Raw genomic sequence first — 21,911 nt, 5'->3', positions numbered from 1 at the left:
GGGGGGGGGGGGAGGTTTTGGGGGGTGCGCACACGCCTCACTCAGGGCTGCCCCCTCCCTGCTCGATCGCTATCGGCCAAGTGACGAAGTAGGTGCCCTGTAGACAGAAACCGATTGAATTCTCAGCCAAGGGGGACGAGTGATAGCTCTACAAGCAGCTCGGCCACCCACCGTCCCGGGGTCCCCGTCCCGGCCCCAGTCTGGTCGGAGAGGGTGGCAGCGGGGCCAGTTGATGAAGCCCTGACATTCATCCGTGAGCTGCGGAATTTCCTGTGCGCTGAACTTGGGCTGAACCGCAGCAGTGTCGAAATCACACTGTTACAAGAGGCAACAGCGCGTGTATTATAGTGTATTATGCTGTATGCTGTAAGTGTGTGTGTGCGTGTGTGTGGCACACACACTCTATGGCAGCACACACACACACACACACACTATGGGCAATTTAGAATCACACGTTCACCCACACAAACATGGGGAGAGCATGTAAACTTCAAACAGACTGGCCAGGGATAGAACCCGTGTCCAATTGCACTGTCCAGGCGCACCACTGTGCTTCAGCGAAGATATTCAGCTGTATAAATGTGAGTCGCTGTAAATACCAGAAAACCAGGTAAAGTGAAGAATAACATCTGGAGTTGGGTCTTAAACAAGCGCTGGAGATTAAATGTAGAAGTGCGGGGCTTCGGGAGCACGTAGGCGCCACACGGCAGCCTTCGCAGGTATCAATACCCACCAACCGGGGTTGGGGCGGATCTGGTGGCAACCAGAGGCGCCTGCGGGGCCCCGTGCCGACCGTGCCCACCGCCCTGGCCCCTTCTCCTGGGGGAAGGCCGCTTCTCGACTCAGCAAGGAGGCCCGGCCACCCGTAGGGTCACAGGGTCGCCCAGATAAGGGCGCGGGGTTTTGTAAAGGGAAGCTTGACTTTCAGCTCGCAGGAAGCAGGGATGAATAACGCGGAGAAAGGGGAAGAGGCGAGGAGCCGAAACTCCAGACCCCGGGCGCATCTGATACCTGGGAGAGAGAAGCATAGAGGGGAAAGGCCAGCAACATCAAGGGGGAAGAGAGGTGGAGGCCTTAGCGCCTGTACTTTGATATCACCCGCTTTAAACACCGCGTGGCTTTATACACGGGACCCCTTCCGTGACTCGAAGTGGCCTGCCGTTCTTTCCGATGCGTTCCTAGCGTTGTGAACAAAACCAGCGTGCTCTTCGCCGCTGTTTGTTTGTTGTATCGAGAGTTCGCTCAAAGATAACCCCCTAACTCAACCCCTCACCCCCCATGTCTAAGGTTACCCCTCCGAGACACTTTGATGACAGCGCTATTTACGGACACTGACCAAGTAGCCAGGGGAGCGGAATTATTTTACAGATTCTGCAGTAAAACGGTCAGCTTGAAAATATGAGATCCACCGCAGGAGACAATGACCGACCGCTGGGATCTGATTACGCGTCGCCCCTTTACACGTAAGACGAGATGGACAGGAAACGCTCCCGGGAGCACAAAATTAAAGCTGCAAACTCTGGGCTGCCTTAAGCAGGCTCATAAAAAACTTGTCTTCACTGACACATCGAGGAAACATCTGCACGTGCAACACTGTAAGGACTCAGTCACATGGGGCAAGAACCAGAGCCGGGATGCTTTTTGCACACTTCAGATACAGGATTAGAACCCAGAAACAAACCAGAAGAGCTGCTGAACTTTCACTAAATAAACAATTAATTTATTTATTTATATATTATTATTATTATTATTATTATTATTATTATTATTATTATTTATTTATTTATTGAAACTACTTCTCAGCTGATTGTTAAACCGGTCCTTTATATGCTGCAGAATCTCGGTCCTATGATCGCGGTTGCCGTTTTTAGGGTTGAAATCCATCAATTGCATCGTCTTTCCAAGGTAATTTTTTGCAAAGGAGACAACAGACAGTGGGTCAGCAAAGAAACACAGAGAAAGGGATGCAAGGTTTGTTACACCCTGAAAAGGATTTTATAAAATGGTGTGGTTACTAAATGAGATGCGTGAAAATCTCTGAGGCCCCTCCTACCTGAGTGGCTGTGAGATGTGAGGAGGGTCAGAGACTGCACTAAACACACACCTTTATTACAATGGCAACAGAAAATGGAGAGGTGGAATTCTTGTTAGATGCTGAGAACGTGGGGGTGGTAGTGACCTGCTGATGTAAGGCAACAGGTTGGAAAGTGGTTCTGGTGCCACACAGGGTGTTGTGGACGGACCCTCTAATGAGGGAGGGGGACTGCAGAGCTGGTGGCTAAGTGCCCCACGTAAGAAGGTATGCCTTACGAGTGTGTATCTGTCACTGGAAATGAGAGCAAACCTCTTACCCAAGTGTGTGTGCAGCCACACACATTACAACTAGTTTAATACATTTATATTTATTTGTTTAACAGACACTTTTCTCCAAAGTGACTTCCAGTGAACTCGATGTAGTGTCATCAGCCCACACACCTTATTCACCGCGGTGACTTACACTGCTTGATACACTACTTACACTGGTTCACTCATCCATACATCAGTGGAACACACACACTCTGTCACTCACATACCATGGGGAACCTGAACAGCATGTCTTTGGACTGTGAGAGGAAACCAGAGCACCCGGAGAACATGCAAACTCCACACAGACCGAGCAGGGATCAAACCCATGTTATCTTGCACCACCCAGGTGCTGTGATACAGCAGCACTACTCACTGTGCCACTGTGCTGCCATGTGAAGAAATAAAGAAAGAAGAAATAAGATGTAGACATAAGAGATTAATGTGTCCCACAGCATCACTTTTGTGTGGCTGTTGAGTTCCAGGATCAGGACGTTTGTTTGAACCCCCACTCCCACTGCAGCACCGTTGAGCAAAGTACTTTCCCTAAACTGACACAGGAGAAATGACCACCTGTATAAAAAAGTCAAATACAATTGTGTTGTGTCTTGGTGCTTCAGGATGAAACCTGTGACCCCAGAGCTATACCAGGCCACCCCTCTCAGAATTAACACTCAGTTATTAATATCTCACACTCTGGCACAAGAAGAAGGGCCAAAGCGCCCCTTTCTGTGGTTTCTTGAGTCAGTTTAATACGTTTATCAAGTAACTTCTTATCCTTCACAAATGTATTGTAATGCAATAATTTGATGTGGGGGGGCGCGGTGGCGCAGTGGGTTGGACCAGGTCCTACTCTCCAGTGGGTCTGGGGTTCGAGTCCCGCTTGGGGTGCCTTGCGGCGGACTGGCGTCCCGTCCTGGGTGTGTCCCCTCCCCCTCCGGCCTTACGCCCTGTGTTGCCGGGTAGGCTCCGGTTCCCCGTGACCCCGTATGGGACAAGCGGTTCTGAAAATGTGTGTGTGTGTGTGTGTGTGTGTGCAATAATTTGATTTATGAGCAACAATATATTACTTGAGAAGTGAATCATAGAAACAGAATAACAGAGGACAGATCTTTACCCCAAATAAACTGAATTACTGCATTGCTGTCGTATCCTTTACAGAAACTTTGTTTTCCCCCAAGTTAAGCGCATCTAACACACGAACACTTTACATATCAGTTGCAATCCATTCAGTGTAACACTTACATTTACATGTATTTATTTAGCAGATGCTTTTCTCCAAAGCGACGTGCGTCTCATAGAAAATACAATGTGTTCATTTTATTAGTAGAAAGACACTTAGATGCAGATGTGTGATTCTTAACTGCAGGTTGTTTGTTTCTTTCCACCATATGAACCAATGTTCATCACACGAGTAGCTGCGTAAAACTTTATCAGAATATCGACGATTCCTGATCACCTTCCTAATAATTTTCTTTATATATATAAACATTTACATTACATTACAGGAGCAAGGTTTATCCGGACATGATCTTAAAATTATAGTGCATGAACATTTACACCTTACATGAACTTAAGAGATGATGGGCAAAGTGAGTCTGGAAGAGGTGAGTTTTCAGACCATTTTTAATTGTGGGCAGGGATTCAGCAGTTCTGAGTGAGAGGGGGAGGTCGTTCTACCACAATGGAGCTGTTACTTACTCAGGATTTAGATGTTAGAAAGAGGACCGCGAATTTAAATGTGGCATTTGTTTGTTTGTCCGGTTATAATGTAAATCCGCATCTCCGCTCAAAGAGCTTCTGGGACCAGAAACGAAACGGCGCTAAAGGCCCTACTCCTCATTGCCCTCGCGCACCTGACACGGATCACCGAACACATCAGCATCTTTTTCCTGCCTCAGAGCTGAAACCCGGCCAATTATTTTTGACGTCTAACATCAATAATCTAATTTCATTTTTTTCCCCCCTGTCTCCTGCGTGCCGAGCAAGGCGGCTTAAACTCCATTCTCTTATCTATGTCTTGAGGAAATACGAGACAGGCCACTCGATAAACCAATTTTTTGCACCATCGATCCAGCACTCGTGTTTTCCCTTCCTTCTGTTCTTGTTTTTTCCCCCTTTATGGAAATTCTATAGATGGCAGCACGGTGTTAAATTATTAAGTAAATGTTAGGAGAAGCCAGGGAGATGTGTATGTGTTTTGTAAAGAGCAGCGGGGGAATCGTGGCTCCTGCTCTCCTGGCGGAATGAATAGCCAGAGGAATACAAGCAGGTGAAACGGACACTAATGGAAAGGGGGCATTTATAGCATCTGAACGGCGGGGCAGGTGGCGGGGGCAGTTCTGCGGCGGTCATGTCGGCATGCCAGCAGGCGCGGTTTCCCGCTCTCTCCCGGCTCCGGCGTCACAATCGATATGGCTCAGTTGCCGGCTCACAGCACCTTTATACCTCTTCAGTTCATTGTAAAATCACAGTCTAGAAAATCTGGGTTAAAAAAAATAATTGCTGGATGAATGAAGACTTTTTTGATGAAATGTTCACGTTTGGGAAGGCGACGGTTTTTCAGGACCGGATGTCTGCGCTCGGAATTGTTAAGCGGTTGGGCCTGGATTGAAGTGATGAGCATAGTTAAGATGGGGGGCGCTGGAGTTTCGCCGCTGCCTTTGTACGCATTGCCAGGGCCTGTGGTAATAAGTCATCCTCTTGTTATGCCTTTTTAATTAGCGCTGCGGTATCGTGGGTACACGCGTGCCATTTTCACTCCAGCAGCATAAATCACCGTGCTTTGTTCAACTTTCATTTACATATATGCACATTGGCCCCCAAATTAGAGCGCTGATTAATTGCGCACGCTGAGAAAAATGCGGGGTGCGTGGGAGAGGGGCTCCCTTGTTTACATCAAACACCCCCCACCCCCGGTGGGGTTCTGTCAGTGGGGTCGAGCAATGTGGCTCCCAGGTGCACGCCACACGTCTTTGTTTGTGAAATCACTCTATTGCGCCCGTGCCGGGGTCCTTTTCCAAGCTGATTAGCCGGAGGATGGTCTGACGTTGTGCAGCGAGGCTCGTGAAAAGAGTGCGTCGTGTTCTGGGATTGTAGAATAGTGTTTGTTCCTCTGTGTTACGTAGGTAGAGCAGTGGGTAACATCTGGCTGTTGGGTGGAGCAAAATTTGGGACACTGAGAAGGCCGTTGGGAAGGTCGTCAAGTGGACCACTTGGCTGAGCCACTGGGAAGCCCATTGGATGGGCTATTGGGGTAAATCATGGAAGGGCCTTTGGTGGACCACTGGGTGGGCTATTGGGCAAACCACTGGGAAGGCCATTGGGTGGGTCATTGGGGTAAATCATGGAAGGCCATTTGGTGGGCCACTGCATGTGCTGTTGGGGTAAATCATGGAAAGGCCTTTGGAGGGCCACTTGGGTGGGCAATTGGGCAGACCATTGGGAAGGCTGTTGGGTGGGTCATTGGGGAAGCCATGGGATGGACCACTGGCTCTGCACTGGCAATATTTACATGTGTACCTCCTTCACCATTGACATGTTGAATAAAAAGTGGAGGAAATAAGGAATCATCCAGATTGATAGTTGTCACACTGTGGGCTCTATGGCCAAGTATGTTCTCACTAGGCCCTGAGAAGGAAGCACGGATCACTCCCACAGACTTGCAAACAATACACGAACAGAGCCAAAAAACACAAAGGAAGTAAAGTAGGAAAAGAAGGTAAAGAAAGATGATGAGGGCTAATCGCTTGGGACGTCGGCAGCCAGCCCCTTAGAACCGTCATCCCACCGATTGAGTCGCCTCTACTGAAACTGGTGACAGCCTCCTCTCTCTCCTGTTTTGCGTTCCCTGCATTCCCGCCATGCCTTGCTCTCCAGGTGGCTGTCGCCTAGGAAAGGGCAGAAGATAAAACCAGTTAAACATGAACCTATTACACCTGTCAGATAAGAATACATATAAAGAAAATGTTTTACAAGTCACCTGTCTTGTCTTGAAGGTTGAAAAGTCAAAAGAGCAATGGTATTTAGAACATACAGCTGAAACAACCCACCAAATCCATCAATGTCGCAAAGATGGAAGGCAAATAATACAACCATAAAATGTGTGTTTTGACATGTAAGCGCTTATGCGTTAGATCTAAATAAGTGAGACACCAGAATAAATGTTTTCTTGCCGGAACATAACGAAGCATTTGCATAAAATCATTAAAATACATAAAGTATATAAATTTTATTATAACCCGGTATTTAACTTTTTTACAATAGCAATAGCGCAAGCGATCATCCGGCGATCAATAACAAATGATGCCTCTAGATAAGAATACATTCCAAAGCTCTGACACCTTATTTATGTGGAACTTGATTCCATTTCCTGCTGGCTGAAGCCTTGGCAGTCCTGTGCGGGTACGGTCTCGTACCCCTTCCTCAGGAGGCGTTGGGGTACGATCCCCTCGTGGGGGGCAGGTGGCAGGGCAGCCCTCCCTCATCAGGCATGCGATGGCAGCTGAGGAAGGTGCTGACGGGGTCACGTCACTTAATGAGGTCACGGCCAGGGTCGAACCCGGGCAGATAACCTGTGAATTCTGATCACTGAGGGGGCCCCTCGCTCTCATCACAGCAGCTCTGATGACTCCTCTCACTCTCCCAGGGACTCCAAGAGCCCCCTCCACCATCATCACCGCCACAAGGCACCGTCCCAGCTCCCTCCTTCCCCTCCATTTGTAAGGAGAAAAAGCTCACTGGCGCCCACCCCCCTTATCCGGTTCTGCATCTCCCTGGCAAGCACTCAGCCAGCCTCTCACCTCCATCACACCGCTGGACTCCAAAGGCGTCCAAGCACCACAGAAACAATGTGGGCGTCCAGTCAGGGCTTTGCTGGGAGCGCACAATAGCGTTGTGTGCTTCCGTGCCAGGAAAAAACGCTCGATTAGAGGCCCGACCCGTGCCAGGTACGTTTAGGTACCACGGCGATCCGGAGCACGTTTAAACAATTTAGCCCCAGGTCTCGGTCCAGCCTTGCCAAAACTCTTAAACATGTTTCGCTCTACGCCACCCTGCTCTATTCTCTCGTATGAACGCCAGCGGCCTCTTCTTACAAGTCAACCAGCTTGTGTTTCTGGTGCTTCGATGGCGTTCAACTGTTTCTCCTTAGTCACTGGAAAACTTTTTTTTCCCCCAAATTTATATATTTCTATTTGTTTTGTATTTTTTCAGCTTGAAATGTGCGTCTTTTCTGAAGCTTAACCATGAAGAGAGTCCTCATTTCGTTCAGCCCTGACAATTTTGCGGAGACAGAGCACCTCTAGTGGTCACTGAATCCTGGTGTCTTATTATTTAAATCTACTGCTTGTTTTGCACTTAAGTTTATTAATTTAACAAATGCTTTTTTCCAAAGGAATACACAACTCAAAGTAACAACAAAAATGCATTTCACAAGAGACGAGGCGATACAGATGCAGACACGATTATCGAAGCACAGTCAGTTTGTCCAATGCCACTATTTTCACCGGCCTACATTAGACAAGAAGCTGCACATACAATTGACGGTAATTCCAAAAGTGATTATTACAAATGATGTGATACAAGTTTACGGAGCAGTTAGAAGGTCAGGAGACAAATGGGTCTGAAAGAGATAGGTTTTGAGATGCTTCCTGAATGTTGAAAGGGATTCAGCAGCTCTGAGGGACAGAGGGAGCTCATTCCACCACTTTGCCGCCAAAATTGAGAGCCATGAGATTTTTGGACCCCTTGTTAGTGGGACCACCATGCAGCCAGCGGTCCAGGAGCACAACACTCGTGCTGGGATGTATGGAACAGCCAGGTTCTCCAGGTATCAGGGAGCAGATCCTTTAACTGTCTTATAGACTGTAACCAGAGTGTTAAACTGGATACATCCAGCTACAGGAAGAGACAAAGAGGGGAGACACATGTTAAGAATTTGACTTTTTTTGTCATGTATGTTAAAGTGTCCAATTTTACAGACAAGTGTAAATTCTGAATTCCGATCAGGATTCCTATAACTATAATAGCTATAACGTAGGTGTGAAATAACCAATAGCGCGGGGTGGGAGCGCATCAGGTGCATTGTGACTGGACCCAGGGTGTGCATTGATTGATGGCCCCATACAGCTCCACCACTGCTATCTTTTATCTGGCGTGAAGACAGGAGTCTTCAAACCTCCCCCACCTTTGACACTAAAACAAGACAGCAGTAGCTCACAAGATGACCTGTGACAGTATTTGCATTTTAGCCCGAGCAAGCCAGACACCCACACACACTGGAGGGTTGAGGTGCTGCAAGTATACCATATGGAAGCGTGCAATATTGAAAATCCACCTTTCACACCTCTACAGCTGAATTTTGGAAATGTTTGCACTTGATGGATACTGTGGTAAATTAGCATAGGCACACTGTGGATTTACCACTACCATACCCCCTCATGGACAATAATTTCCCACAGTTTCCATGTTCCAAGATTTATTTTGCTCCCCAGCTTTGTGGAAAAAAAAATTCTAGCTGGACTAAATTGGGTGAACAGAGTGCTTTTTGTTGCATCTGCAGTTGTTCCGCTGTGCATATGTGTGCAGCTGAAGTCTCACAGAAAAGCAACATCATAACATCATGAATTTTACTGTACAGATTCTCTTGCAATGCCCTCTTTCTTCATCCTCTGGTGTTTCACACAAGCGTACTTGTGCAGCAAACAGACCGATTGTAGCAGTTATTTTTGTGTTCCTTGACTGCAAATCTAGCGTAAGGTTTTACCGGTTTAGCTAGGAAATGTACTTTAAAGCTTTTTTCCTTTCGACTAGCTATGGGGAAGCAGGAGCCATTCTGCAAGGGTGTTTATACCCTGCAAGCCACCGTGGGCTCTTGTATATTTTTGCTGCAGTTTAAAAGACCAGATTCCAGCCCATACGCTTTCTGTGAGTGATCTCTCATAGGGATATTCCATATGTCGCGTTCTAAATTTCAAAGCACATTTTTTTTGTCTTGAAAAGTAGATTTAAAAGCTTTCTTATCATTTAACGGTTGTTTGTATCTTTCAAAACCGTTACTTTGCAACCTTGGCAACCTTGTTTTTTAATCGCATTGTGATCGGGGAAGGGGATCGGGGGGGGTTGGGATGAATGTTAAAATTTGTCTCGGGCGCCTTGAATTTGGAGCTCGGTTTTTGATTGTACCCATTTTGCCATGCGCGCCCTGGGCTCCGCGCCGCCCCCTCGCACCCATTGATTACTGCTGCCGCACTCCTGCTGTCCGTAATAGCGCAGAGTGAAGGATCATGGGATGCGAGGCCCGCACTGCCGGCGGTGCGCTGAATGGCCTCGCCGCAATCACCCTAATGCACACTGTTAACCATTACCGTCAAACAGGGGTCCACACCGTCCATATATTAACCCCAATAGAAAGGTAAATGAGTACACATCAAGGGCTGAGCTGACACGTTCCCCATATTGTGTTAAACACAGGACGAATGGATATGGTCCTGGTCTCCTGTATTATATGTGTGATTTAATTAAAAGCCTGTCCAATTTAATAGCTGGCGGTGCGGGGCTGCTGCCTCCTAGGTATCCATTATCCTCATGTCAGGGGGCTGGGAGCCATTGTTAGGGTTAAGGTGAAGCCTGGGGTCGGGGCTGAGGCCAGCGGTAGCCACGGTCACATCTCTGCAGAGACCGGCGGGGGGCAGACAAAGCGTGGGACGGGATGGGACGCTTAGCAGTGAATCAAGCGCGGTAGCTTGACTGTCTATAACGGCAAACCGTTACTAATAAAGAGCACGCTCCACGTTCTCCGACTCGGAGCCTCTTCTGCCGGCTGCACTGAGCACGATGAGATGGGTTCGTGGCTTCGGAGCCGGCAAAAGCACCCGCCGGCTTCGATTGCTGTAACAAGCATCAACGGAGGGCTTGACAATTCGCAGATCTTCACGACTCCACTCGCACCCATAATGCACGTCTTTGTGCATTTCGCGTGTTTCCATTCTGGAGCTAATTCTGCTCGTCAGGTTGATTTTGTTATTCTTTTTTTTATATGGCCGCATTCATAGTCGCTCCAGTTGAGCGCAAAGACAGACCGCCTGGTACCCCTTTGTTGGACGTGTGTGTTTGCTTCCCTTTTAGTGCCAGGAAAGCAGAGGAAAAACTGAGAAGGGGCAGCCTTCTGCACATCGCCGACACGAGCGATCGCCACCGAAGTGTCGGCGACAGCCCGCAGCCGAGCGGTAAAGCACGGTATCTGGGGCTGTTTTTTACACAAAGCGTTACCGCGCTCGGGAGCCCATTAGGGCCGCCTGGCTCATGTGTTTCCAATCAGGAGGAGCTCGGGTTTATCTGCCCCGCGAACCCAGGACACACGGCCCTTACTCCCCCCACCCCCTACCCGTAACAATCCCTCGTGTTCTGAAAGGCCCGACTCTTGTGCGGGGAGCTGCTGCAGGAGGTTTGAATTTGAAAGCAATATTTGAAGGTACGCAGCGCCATGAATTGGAAAGCCATAAAATGAATTTGCATTTCGCAGCACAAGGATTTAATAGAGCAAAGAGATCTGGGGCAGCGGGGTTATTGGAACCATCTGCCTCAAATCTTCATTTACAGTTACAATCTGGCTCTGGTTTCGGACCCCTCCCCACCTGTAGTAAGCCGTTATCCTCCCAGGGGTCCCTCCTGTCGCCATCTTCCTCTTGCTGGCCGTCCTCCAGGCGCTCTTGTTGTTGTTGTTTGTAGTAATGTGGACAAGAGGTCCGTGTCCCCCGGCACAGACGTGGCACGGTTCGGCTAGATAGTACCGTTGTAAGCACTTTGATTTTCCTATTCGCCCGATGCCAACAGGCAATAATGAAGAAGTGTGTGTTCCAGCTAAAGATGCCAATGAAGGCGCGTGTTTTCCAGCTACAAGCCCTCATCGAGGAGTGTGTTTTCGAGCTACAGACACCTGAAAACATTGGTTTTCCAGCTGCAGGCTGTAATCACGAGAGCGTTTTATAGCTACAGGCCCGGCTGAACGTAGATATTTTCCAGTTACAGGTCCCAATAAAGTCATGCATTTTCTAGCTACAGGTCCTGACAAAGACTTGTGGATTACAGCTACAGCCCCTGTGCTGTCACTTGTATATAGCAGTTATAGGTCCCAATGAAATTGTACATTTTCCAGCTACAGGTCCCAAAAAAACGTACATTTTTCCAGCTACGGGTCCCAATAAAATTGTATATTGTTCAGCTACAGGTCCCAATAAAATTGTACATTTTCCAGCTACGGATCCCAAAAAAACGTACATTGTTCAGCTACAGCTCCCAATAAAATTCTATATTGTCCAGCTACAGGTCCCTATAAAATCATACATTGTCCAGCTACAGGTCCTGACAAAGACTTGTAGATTACAGCTACAGCCCTTGTGCTGTCACTTGTATATAGCGGTTATACGTCCCAATAAAACAGTACATTTTCCAGCTACAGGTCCCAATAAAGTCATGCATTTTCGAGCTACAGCAGCTCTTGAAGGCATACATTTTCCATCTTCATGCAGGAGTCCATTTTCCAGCTACAGGTGCTAATGAAGGCGTCCACTTTCCAGCTGACGAGAGCATGCGAATGTTGGAAACACACGCCCAGGCGATGTCCGCAGCACGCCTTTGTCTCGCGCACTTTCGGACCCCGGTGCGGGTGGAAAATTGATCTTTGACTACTTGAAACGCACAGGTTTGCAGAGCTCAAACAGAGGTGTTCAGCCGCTCTGCGGGACTGATATGTGTCTTAAATCGATGGCGTGCCCTCGTAGAATGGCGCTGAAAGCTTTAATGGAACGGCGCATATGTGAATTCATGTCAGCAACCCGAAGCAAAACGTAGAATAAAAAATAAAGTCGTCTTGGAGGAATTCGGGGATAGATCATCATCAGATGTTGGCCTACCTTGGACTTGGAAGCCACGAACATTTCCTGCCATTTTTATGTGAAACTGTTTCCAAACGCAATGTCTCCGGTGCAAATGTTCACTGTCTTTTATTGCAAATTAAATGTTTAAAAAAAAAAAAAAAAAAATTGGGCTGGTTCCGAAAAATCTTCACGCTGATTAAACAAATTTCACTGATGCTATCCAGCAACATAGCGGGGTGCTCTTTCATGTTTGATTTTTGAAATTTGTTTTTGTGTCTGTTTTGAGTTTAGGTGTAATTGCAAACAAAGGGCTGAGACAGAGATCCAGTGTCCGGTCGTGTGCGAGCGATTGTCGGAAAAGTACGTTCACGTGGAAGACGGAGAATTTCTTTAATTGATTGTTCGGTTGTCCGCTCTCAAATAAATGCGCGAAACAGCCGAAGCAGAATGGTTGGCAATCATTCCTTGAATGCAATCCAAAGAGTGTAATGGACATTTAAGGGCACATATTGTATTATAATTATTACCATTTTTAATTTTATCACTAAGAAGTCTTACTCACGGGAAGTATTTTGTGTGGAAGGGCACATAAATAATGTGACATTGTTGCGTCGCTCAAGCGCTGCTATTGAATGTTCGCCGTGTGTTGGCGCTCACAAAGTTCCGTGAATTGTCCAGCACTGGTACCGGACGATGCCGGCACCGTTCCGCTTAATGCGAGCCTGTTTAAAGTGTAAATAGACGCTTCCTAGTACTGCTTTTATTTGCTGCTACGCCTGGAAAGGATGTGTTTGTTAGAGCCATTTAAAGGGCTTGATCCCAGTTCAGGAAGATCGTCCTTTCAGAGGCCATTAGTGTGAATGTTATAAAGTGTAGCTTGTCCCCACTTTAAAAACACAATAATGTAATTATTTATTAGTTCATCAAGTTCTGTGCTGCGCGGTCATCCAACAATATTTAAAGCGTCAAGGTTCTCGGATCTGGCTCTGTTGTGGTGGAACGACCTCCCCCCTCGCTCGGAACTGCTGAATCCCTCTCCACATTTAAAAAGGGCCTTAAAACCCACTTCTTCCAGACTCACTTCGCCCATCATCTCTTAAGTTCATGTAAGGTGTAAATGTTCATGCACTATAACTTTAAGATCATGCCCGGATAAACCTTTACACGGCTACTCCTGTAATGTAACGTAAATGTTTTTATGCGTCTTAAAAAAAAAAATTACTAGGAAGGTGATTAGGAATCATCGATATTATGATAAAGTTTTATACGGCGATTCGTGTGATGAACATTGGCTAATATGGTGGAAAGAAAACTAACTGCACCTCAGAATCACATCTGCATCTAAGTGTGTCTTTCTGCTAATGTAATGAACACATTGTATTTTCTACAAGATGTACATCGCTTTGGAGCAAAGCATCTGCTAAATGAATGAATGTAAATATGTGAAGTTGTATTGTGAGGCTATTTGCAGGAAGGCATCTTGTAACCATCGGTTCCTCTCTTAAGAAATGACTGCGCGCACCCTTCCCGCTCATTCCGTCCACCGCGGTTGGGCATCATGGCGCTTGGGGTTCCAGAAGCGGGAAATACTTTCTGCTGACCCAGCAATCTTTTTTGTAATTAAAAAAAAGTGACAATACTGAAAAAAACAACAACAACACATACACCCGCACGCTGACATGGTAGGAGTTTTTGTTGCAATGCATGATGGGACAGGCAGCATGCATTGCAACAAAGTAGTTTTACAAGCCGTGCTCATGAGACCATGTTCGTATCATCACTGGAAATCAAACGGTGGTACCGCAGACTGCTGCCGCATTGAGCGAGTAAGCAAGCAAGCAGCCCACCTTATCTCCTGTGTACTCTGCTTCGTGTTTGACCTGCAGACGGCGCAATGAGCTGGGGTCAAAGTCACCTTCAGACACGGAAAACATTTACTTTACGATACACTGTTCTACCAGGAAGCCGTCTTACTATTATCCACTAGCCTTCTTTGAGTTTTGACTGCTTATTCTGGCTAATGGTGGGGGGGGGGGGCATGGTGGCACGGAGGCACGGAAAGTAGCACTGCTGTCTCAAAGCTCATGGATGGTGCAGCAGGGTATGGGTTCAATTCCTGCTCAGTCTGCGTGAAGTTTGCATGTTCTCCCCCTGTCTCTGTGGGTTTCCTCCCACAGTCCAAAGACATGCTTTTCAGGTTCGCCCAGAGTGTGTGAGTGTGTGTTCCACAGATGTATGGATGAGTGACCCAGTGGAAGTAATGTATCTAGCAGTGTAAGTCACCGCGGTGAACAAGGTGTGTGGGCTGATGACACTACATAGTATCCATTGTAAGTCGCTTTGGAGAAAAGTGTCTGCTAAATAAGTAGATGTAATGAACCATGTGTTTTTTTATCACTGCATACGTTGAGTATTTGAGGATGTTGCGGAGACACACCTGAAACACCCATGCTTTTGCTTGTGTCGGCTTTCGAGAGATTATTAGGGCTAGTTTTCCATTTCGGTAACAAAAGCTTAGAAACAGGCTGGCTGGTAGTAGAGTGGTAAGAGCTGCTCCCTCTGGACCCGAAGGTTGCAGGTGTGAGTCTCACATTTTGCTGTAGTACCCTTGAGAAAGGTACTTACTCTCAATTGCTCCAGTAAAATTACCCAGCTGTATAAATGGATAAATAATTGTAGGTTGATTAAGTGTAAGTTGCTTTGGGGAAAAGTATCAGCTAAATGAATAAATGTGAGAGGAGACTGATTGCGGAGCTAGAGATGACCTTCCTGAAGATGAACTGGAAATAAAAATGTATGTCTTCTGCAGAGAGGTGTTCGGTGTCACGGAGGCTGGTCAACCTTTCTGGGTACTTAATTGTTCAAGCTGGAACTAAATTAAAAATCAGTTTTCACATTAAATAATGAGCTCAGGTATGATTTGTATCCCCTGACTTGGTGATAACGAGATAGTTATTCATTTCAGTTCTGGATAATGTCTCACTTGGCTGCTGAGAATCCGTGGAAGTAGTTCCCACTTGAGTCCATACCCAAGGTGTTTAAGGAAAATATGCCCTTTGCTGTTGTATGCGTGTGTGTGTGTGTGTGTGTGTGTGTGTATGCCTTCCTGTGTGCACTGTTTAGATATTTAGGTTTACCCTGCACCTGCTTTGCTATAATGAGTCAATATATCTCCTCCCTAATTGCCCTAAATACATATCATAAAGCGGGGCAATAAAGTTGACTTGCAAGGCCCGCCAGTAAAGCAGAAGGACATAACCCAGCAGCGCAGGCCTCAGTCATGTTAACGAGGGGCCGTAAATTACGCCCGACCGTTTCATTATCGAGGTGCAGCCTGAAAAATAACTTTATCTGAAGCAGCTCCAGAAGTTTTCCCACTAAATCGTTCCCCCGGAAGACAAACCTGTTCGTGTTCGGAAGAGCTGTGGCATGAAGGGGGCGGGGCCAACGTAGGCTGTGGGAGGGGCCAAAAGGGAGAGGGACACGCCTCTTTATTAGACGTGGCGGTCGCGGCAAATAGCGGTGCTCTCTTTGTGTACAGCTGAGGTGTGGCTCAACTCAAAATCCGTCCTTATTAAAAATAAAGAAATAAATAAAATTTGGCCATGAAGGCAAGAGGGGGACATTTGGACTCCAGGCGGGAGAGGTTGTAGGCTCACATCCCAGGAGAGGGACAGCTTACACGGCCCCAAACAAAACAACCAGCCGCACACATGTGGGACAGTGAGAAGCTGGAAGGGACTTTGGGCGGGAGCATCTCATGATCAAACAAAAAAAATGAAATTCATAGCGCCAAGATTTTTTTATTTGGTCAAGATTGCCAAGATTTATTTTCATTATAGATAAAGAGAAGAAAAGACAAGATTTATTATTAAGTTCATTGCCGAGATTTATATATATATTTATATTATTGTTTACAGTTATGCCCAACAGGGATAATGTACCCCCGCGTGAGCACTAATTGGAGAAGATCAGGAGAAGATGATTCTTGTGAGAAGTCGGACCGTTGCCCTACCCCCTCCCCCCTAGCAGCCCCCTGCCCCTGCTCCCATCAAGCTTGTATTTCCATTTCATCCTCTTCACAAGAGGCCGTCACGGCCCAGATTGGCGCTGTCTGGCACTCTAATGGGACACGGCGGTGTCAAACATTTAGCAAATATGGGGCCGAGGGCCCTTCTCCGCGCAGGAAACTGTCTGCGTTTTGCGTCCCCGTCCCCGATGACCTTGATGATACGGCGAGACGCATGCTGACGGAGCGCCCGCTCTGTCCGCGGACTTATCAGCTCGCTTCCGGTGATGAGACGTGAAAATGACACCTCTGATTAGGCTCGGATGGAAATAAACATCTGGCTGGACGCTCGGCGCTGGTGAGACTGAGACATGCCAGAACCCCGAGTGTTGTGTCTTCAAAATGGACTTGGGCGCCAGATGCACAAAATGTGCGATGACCCCTAACATATATTACTGACAAAATACAGTCGAATGAAAAAAATGAAAATACTAACCGCTTTAAAATGTTATTTGTACTAAAATAATTCATTATTACGTCATTATGTTAAAATGTTTATTAAAATGATCATTAAAAACGTAGTAGCAGTCATATTTAAAAATGTTATTTTTTTATGATAAAAAACACTTTAGCGGTCAAAACTTTGAGTACACGTAGACATTTGATTAATCGATTAACAATAACGTTGTTTAATTTTTGATCAAGACTTGTCTCTGAATCTTTGGCCCCTCGAAATAGCCACACATTAATATCTCTAACAGCACCTTCACGAACACAAGGGTTTCGAGTTTCAGTGCAGCTGAAAGTCCTCTTCGCAGCAAAGTCACACAAGGCGGCTGCAACTTTCCTGTCCTGCATGGCAAAAAAAAAAAAGTGCGTGTATATTGGAGTATTTTGGAATCATCTGGATTTCTGCATGAACGGCTACAAAAATGTGACCTGATCTTCGTCGGTCGTAACGATAAACGAAGAGAACGTCACGTGACGAGCAACGCGCACAAGGTTGCCCATTGCCGCATCTTGAAAAACTGAAAATTCAGTGGAAAAAGAATAATCATCCTAATATTTGGTAAACAGTGGAACCTCCTTTATTGGCAATAACTGCAAACCACACACTTAGTTTTCACAACATTTTTCTCACAAGTACATGTCTATATATTGTGTATATACACTATAGTATATAGTCATATATATATATATAGTGTATATATACTATGGTATATAGTTTTCCGCTTGTTCTGGGCCATTGTGTGTGTGTGTGTGTGTGTGTGTGTGTGTGTGTGTGTGTGTGTGTGTGTGTGTGTGTGTGTACGCGCGCGCCTGTACATGCCTGCTTTCTCTCCCAGCTCTGTCTCAGAGCTCAGCAGCAGTACAAATCAGACCCCCCCCGCCCCCCCCCCCAAGGCGCGGCAATTACCTACTCGGCGAGTGCGCGACAGTCACACCCCGGCCCAGATGTGTTTTTACGAGATCCAGACCTGGCTGCTTTTTAATTATTTAGATCCTGCTCTCAAACACGAGGCGGGTGATGGTGTGTGTGTGTGTGTGTGTGGGTGGGGGGTGGGGGTACAGAAATTATGAATGGCTACGAAGGAACATAAGCCGCGGTTCATCGCGCCCGCGCGTGCAACACTCGCACGTACCGGGTACGGAGGCCACAACCCCCAACCCCAACCCCCCGCGCCTGTACACATTTTATTACCCCTCAAAGATTTGGCGCACATGTATATTTAGAAAAAAAAGGTCGAGCGGTGCGTTAATGTGCATAACAGTCCACCTGTGTTACATAACACACCGTGCGGACGGGGGCAGAGGAAGCAGGCTGTAAATCGTAGAGTCCGCTCACCTAGCTCAACGCGGCGAGCGGGGCCCTCTTTCTGTGCCCTCCATTGAAACGGCCTCGTTAGCGGAGCTTCCGGAGCGCCGCGCCGCATCGACGCTGCCCCCACCCTCGGGCAAGGGGGTCTCGCGGAAGTGGGCCGCACGCAGAAAGCCAAACGCGCTCCCTACAGAAGGGCACACAAGAGCGCTTTCACGCCCCTCCTAGGAGCTCAAAGTGTCTTACATACCTATTAACCACGGGTACATGGGGTAAGCTTGTAGTGTAGAGGTTGGCACCCCTACCTTTCACCCTAAGGGTCATAGGTTCAAATCCCATCTCCAGCTGTAGTACCTTTGAGCACGGTACTTACTCCAAAGTACTCTAGTAAAATTACCCAGCTGTGTAAATGGGTAAATAATCATAAGCTCCTTTGGAGAGAAGCTGCAGCTAAATGACTAAATTGTAAAAAAAAGAAAAATTAACTCCGCCAGAAAACATCAAAGGGATGTTATTCGAGCTCTCTCCGAGCGCTTTTCTACTTTGTGGCTCTTCGATACGTTCGTGAACGAGCAGAAGCGTTAAGGAAGTATGAGTGTCCCTTTGAGCCCTTTACATGGGACACGTGTGCGTATTTTTCGTTACCGTTGTAGTTTCCTGAAGCAAACGCTGGCAGCGTGCTGACAGAAAGCAGAAATGCGCGCCGCGGTCGTGGCGTGTTCCTCGTGTGACGCCGGCAGCTGGAGGGCAGCCGACATAAGCGCGAACACACGGAGTCACTTAAACAGCGACGCGGCCCCGGTCGGCGTCCCGAGTCCCGGACAGACCCACCGCAGCTGCGGTTCGAGCAAGGGTCTCGGGTTCGAATCCCTTGCCCTGCTCCGGGGCCCTTACGAAACACAGTGAAAATTACCCAGCTGTATAAACGTGTAAACAAGTGTAAGCTCCCAGAAGAACGAGGGAATGATAATTGTTGGAAAGTTACTTTTTGCCCCGATCACTACGGCTAACGCTCGCATTGATTACTTTGGCGTCTGTTTCCGTGGACGACAAAACTCGAGGCGTATTAAAAATGGTCGTTAAATAATATTGAAAGACAAACCAGGGGACGGGGTGCTGGCGCCACCCGGGAGGAACATGGCAGCCGCTGGCCTGCTTTTAAATCACATTGCCCTGTGGCTGCTCAGGTTCGACTGGACCGCTATGGCACCCGGGGGGGGGGGGGGGGCACTGTTCTTCAGCAGCAGCAGCAGCAGCAGTTCTGAGCTTTATTGATGTGAGAGGGGTTGGAGGAGAAGGGCAGGATAGTCCTCCCTTCCTCGGGCCTCTTCTCCCCTTCTCCCCATGTCGTCCTCACTCCAGCCGAGCCGCTGAAGTTAATAAAATATGATTAATGGGCCCTTTCCCCCCACGCTGCCCATCCTCCACAGCAATCTTTACGGCAGACAAAAGCTGTCAGGCCGAATCGCTTAGAAATAAGCGTTATTGGTAACACCCCCTTAGTGCAACCTCCCAGCAACACCCACCGCCCATCACCTCCACCCTGATCTCCAGGGCTGGACGGTCCCAGCAAGGCCCCATCCATCAAAGCCGAGGGGGCAGTCGTCACCGCCTGCTCTCTGTCAGACCATTTATTGGACAGTCCTGAGTGGCCCCCAGCATGGCGGGGGGGGGGGGGGGCACAGGAGAGCCGGGCACATAGTTCCATTTAACGGACACCCGTGGCCTCTAATGAGACAGGACGCGGAGTTGTCGTTTTGTCGCTCCCCCTGCCCTCCCTCCTCCCCCCACGGTGATCTCCTGCGCCCCCCGCCTTCCGCACGGAGCACATCTCCTCCGCAGACCCTCGTTGCGTTCCGCTGCGTCCGTCCACAGCGTTCCCACCACGGAATAATGACCAGTACCCTTTAATGAAGGCAGCAGGAAATCCTGTGTCGGACTTACAGGTTAGCCCCCGCCCCCACCCCCAGCGCCAGATAGAGGATAATGAATGGGCACATGTGGGCTGCAGGGACGAAGGCCTGTGCTCGGCGCTAACAGACGTCGGCGAGCAGCCGGAGGACGGTGTCACATGACCAGCGCCAGCCCGTTACAGGTCGAGAGCCCCCGGACCTGGGGCTTATGGGGGATCCTGTGCCGTGCGCGTCCCCCCGGGAAAGCCCTCCGAAAGGCACCCTGGTAATGAGCTCACCCAGTGATGGATGCTGACAGCAATGAGGAGCTGGCTGACGCGAGGGCCACAAACCGCAGGCCTTTACCGGGGTAGGATGACGGATGGCTGTGTTTTGAACCACGAATTAAAAACACTGCGAAACCTCCACTTCTGCAGATATTTGCCTCCTTCTCATTGGCTGACTCACGGCCACCCTTTGTGCCATTTTTTCCCTCCGTCTTGCCCCATTGTTTGTTGTGGGTTCGGCTAATGGAGGTGAATGTGCTCGGTCAACTTCACGCAGATGATATTTGTTCCATCCCGTTTCCACGGCGGCGGGGTTGGTTCGCTGTCTTAGTGTGGAGCAGCCTCTGTTACAGCGGCGTCCGTGCACCGGGTTCGTATGAGGCTGACCCGTCTGGCCACTGGTGGAGGGCTCCGTGTCCGCGCAACCTCGACGGCAGCCCGGCAGCAGATCGTGCGTGTGGGGGCGGTGCTGGGGTTGCATCGTGGCGTTCGATTTCCACAGCTGGTAAACTAGAGGTTGACCTTTCCCCCAGCGGCATGCGAGCGCTGGCCGGCACTTCTCGATCGTGACTGCCCTCTAGCTGTGAATGTGGGATGCTCACTCGCGTCCCCGTGGCTCCCCCACTGGGTGAGACCCGAGCCCGTGCTGGTGTTCTCCAGTCCGGTGCCAGGTCGCCGCTTCCTCCATTTAAACCACGCCGTGTGTTTGGTCTCATTTAATACACGGGGAATGAGAGAGGAGAGAGCATCCCGCTCTCACGCAGACACACACACACACACACACAGTCACGGCGCAGCACTCGGCGGTCTCACGGGAGCCCTGAGCTCGCCGCGGCGAAGAGACTCCCACAGCACAACAATAATAAACAAGAGCGCTATCATCTGACGCTGCTCTGGGCCACGATTCCGCCGAGAGCCCCTTGTTCTGCGCTTCCCCAGGATATGAGTACGTAAACCAGATCGAGACCCTGGCATTAGCCGCTCTGCACCTATTGTATTTAAATTCTCCCCGTATATGTGTTGGAAACGCCTTCCTGTTTTCCACCGCGAGGCTCTTTGCGCGGAAATTGTTCGACATCCTATATTTTTCACACGCCAGCTCCGTGAACTAGTAGTCCGCGCGCAGTAAGCAGGCGCGAACCTACGGAGCAAATCAGTGTAAGGCCCTCCACCGTCACGGCGTCTCCTCTTTTCGCCGTGACCCTCGTCGCTTCCTCCTGCGAGGCTTCAGCACCGCGTGCGTCGGGCTCGCGCGACCATGTTACCGAAAGAAACGCAAGCACCTCCGCAGCGCTCGCCTTGGGTTTGTCAGGGTGTCATGTCTCACCTCCAGCTGTGTCTTTTCTGACCTCTGTGACCTGGCACCCCACGCCCACCACTCCTCTTCTCTCTCCCCACCACCAAACCTGACAAAGTTTCCACAATGCGGTCCCGGCTCGAAACCGCCGTGGGCCCGGTCCGCGTGAGCTGCGAGCGCAACCACTCGGGTTTTCAGCAGCCCCGGGGTGCCGACTCAATCTGCAGATTCCACACCAGATAAACGCTCCGCAGCTCGGCCGCTTTTCCTCTTCTCACGCCCACGCGCAGGCTTCAGAGGTTGTGCGAACAAGACCGCAACGCACTTTCTCTCTGTCACAAAACACCTATCGAGCGCAAAACTTCTGAAGCCCTTTTACCATCGAA

The 21,911-nt window shown here is 48.7% G+C and overlaps 1 protein-coding gene across 5 annotated transcripts in view; it reads left to right on the top strand.

Annotated features, from left to right (window-relative positions):
* prdm16 (PR domain containing 16) overlaps positions 1–21,911 on the top strand; it is a 219,842-nt gene that overhangs the window by 162,500 nt on the left and 35,431 nt on the right. The gene's annotated exons all lie outside the window — the stretch shown is intronic.

This window comes from Scleropages formosus, chromosome 2, assembly GCF_900964775.1.
Source record: "Scleropages formosus chromosome 2, fSclFor1.1, whole genome shotgun sequence".
NCBI lineage: Eukaryota > Metazoa > Chordata > Actinopteri > Osteoglossiformes > Osteoglossidae > Scleropages > Scleropages formosus.
The sequence above is the reverse complement of the archived record's forward strand: the minus strand, read 5'-3'. Positions and strand labels throughout refer to the sequence as shown.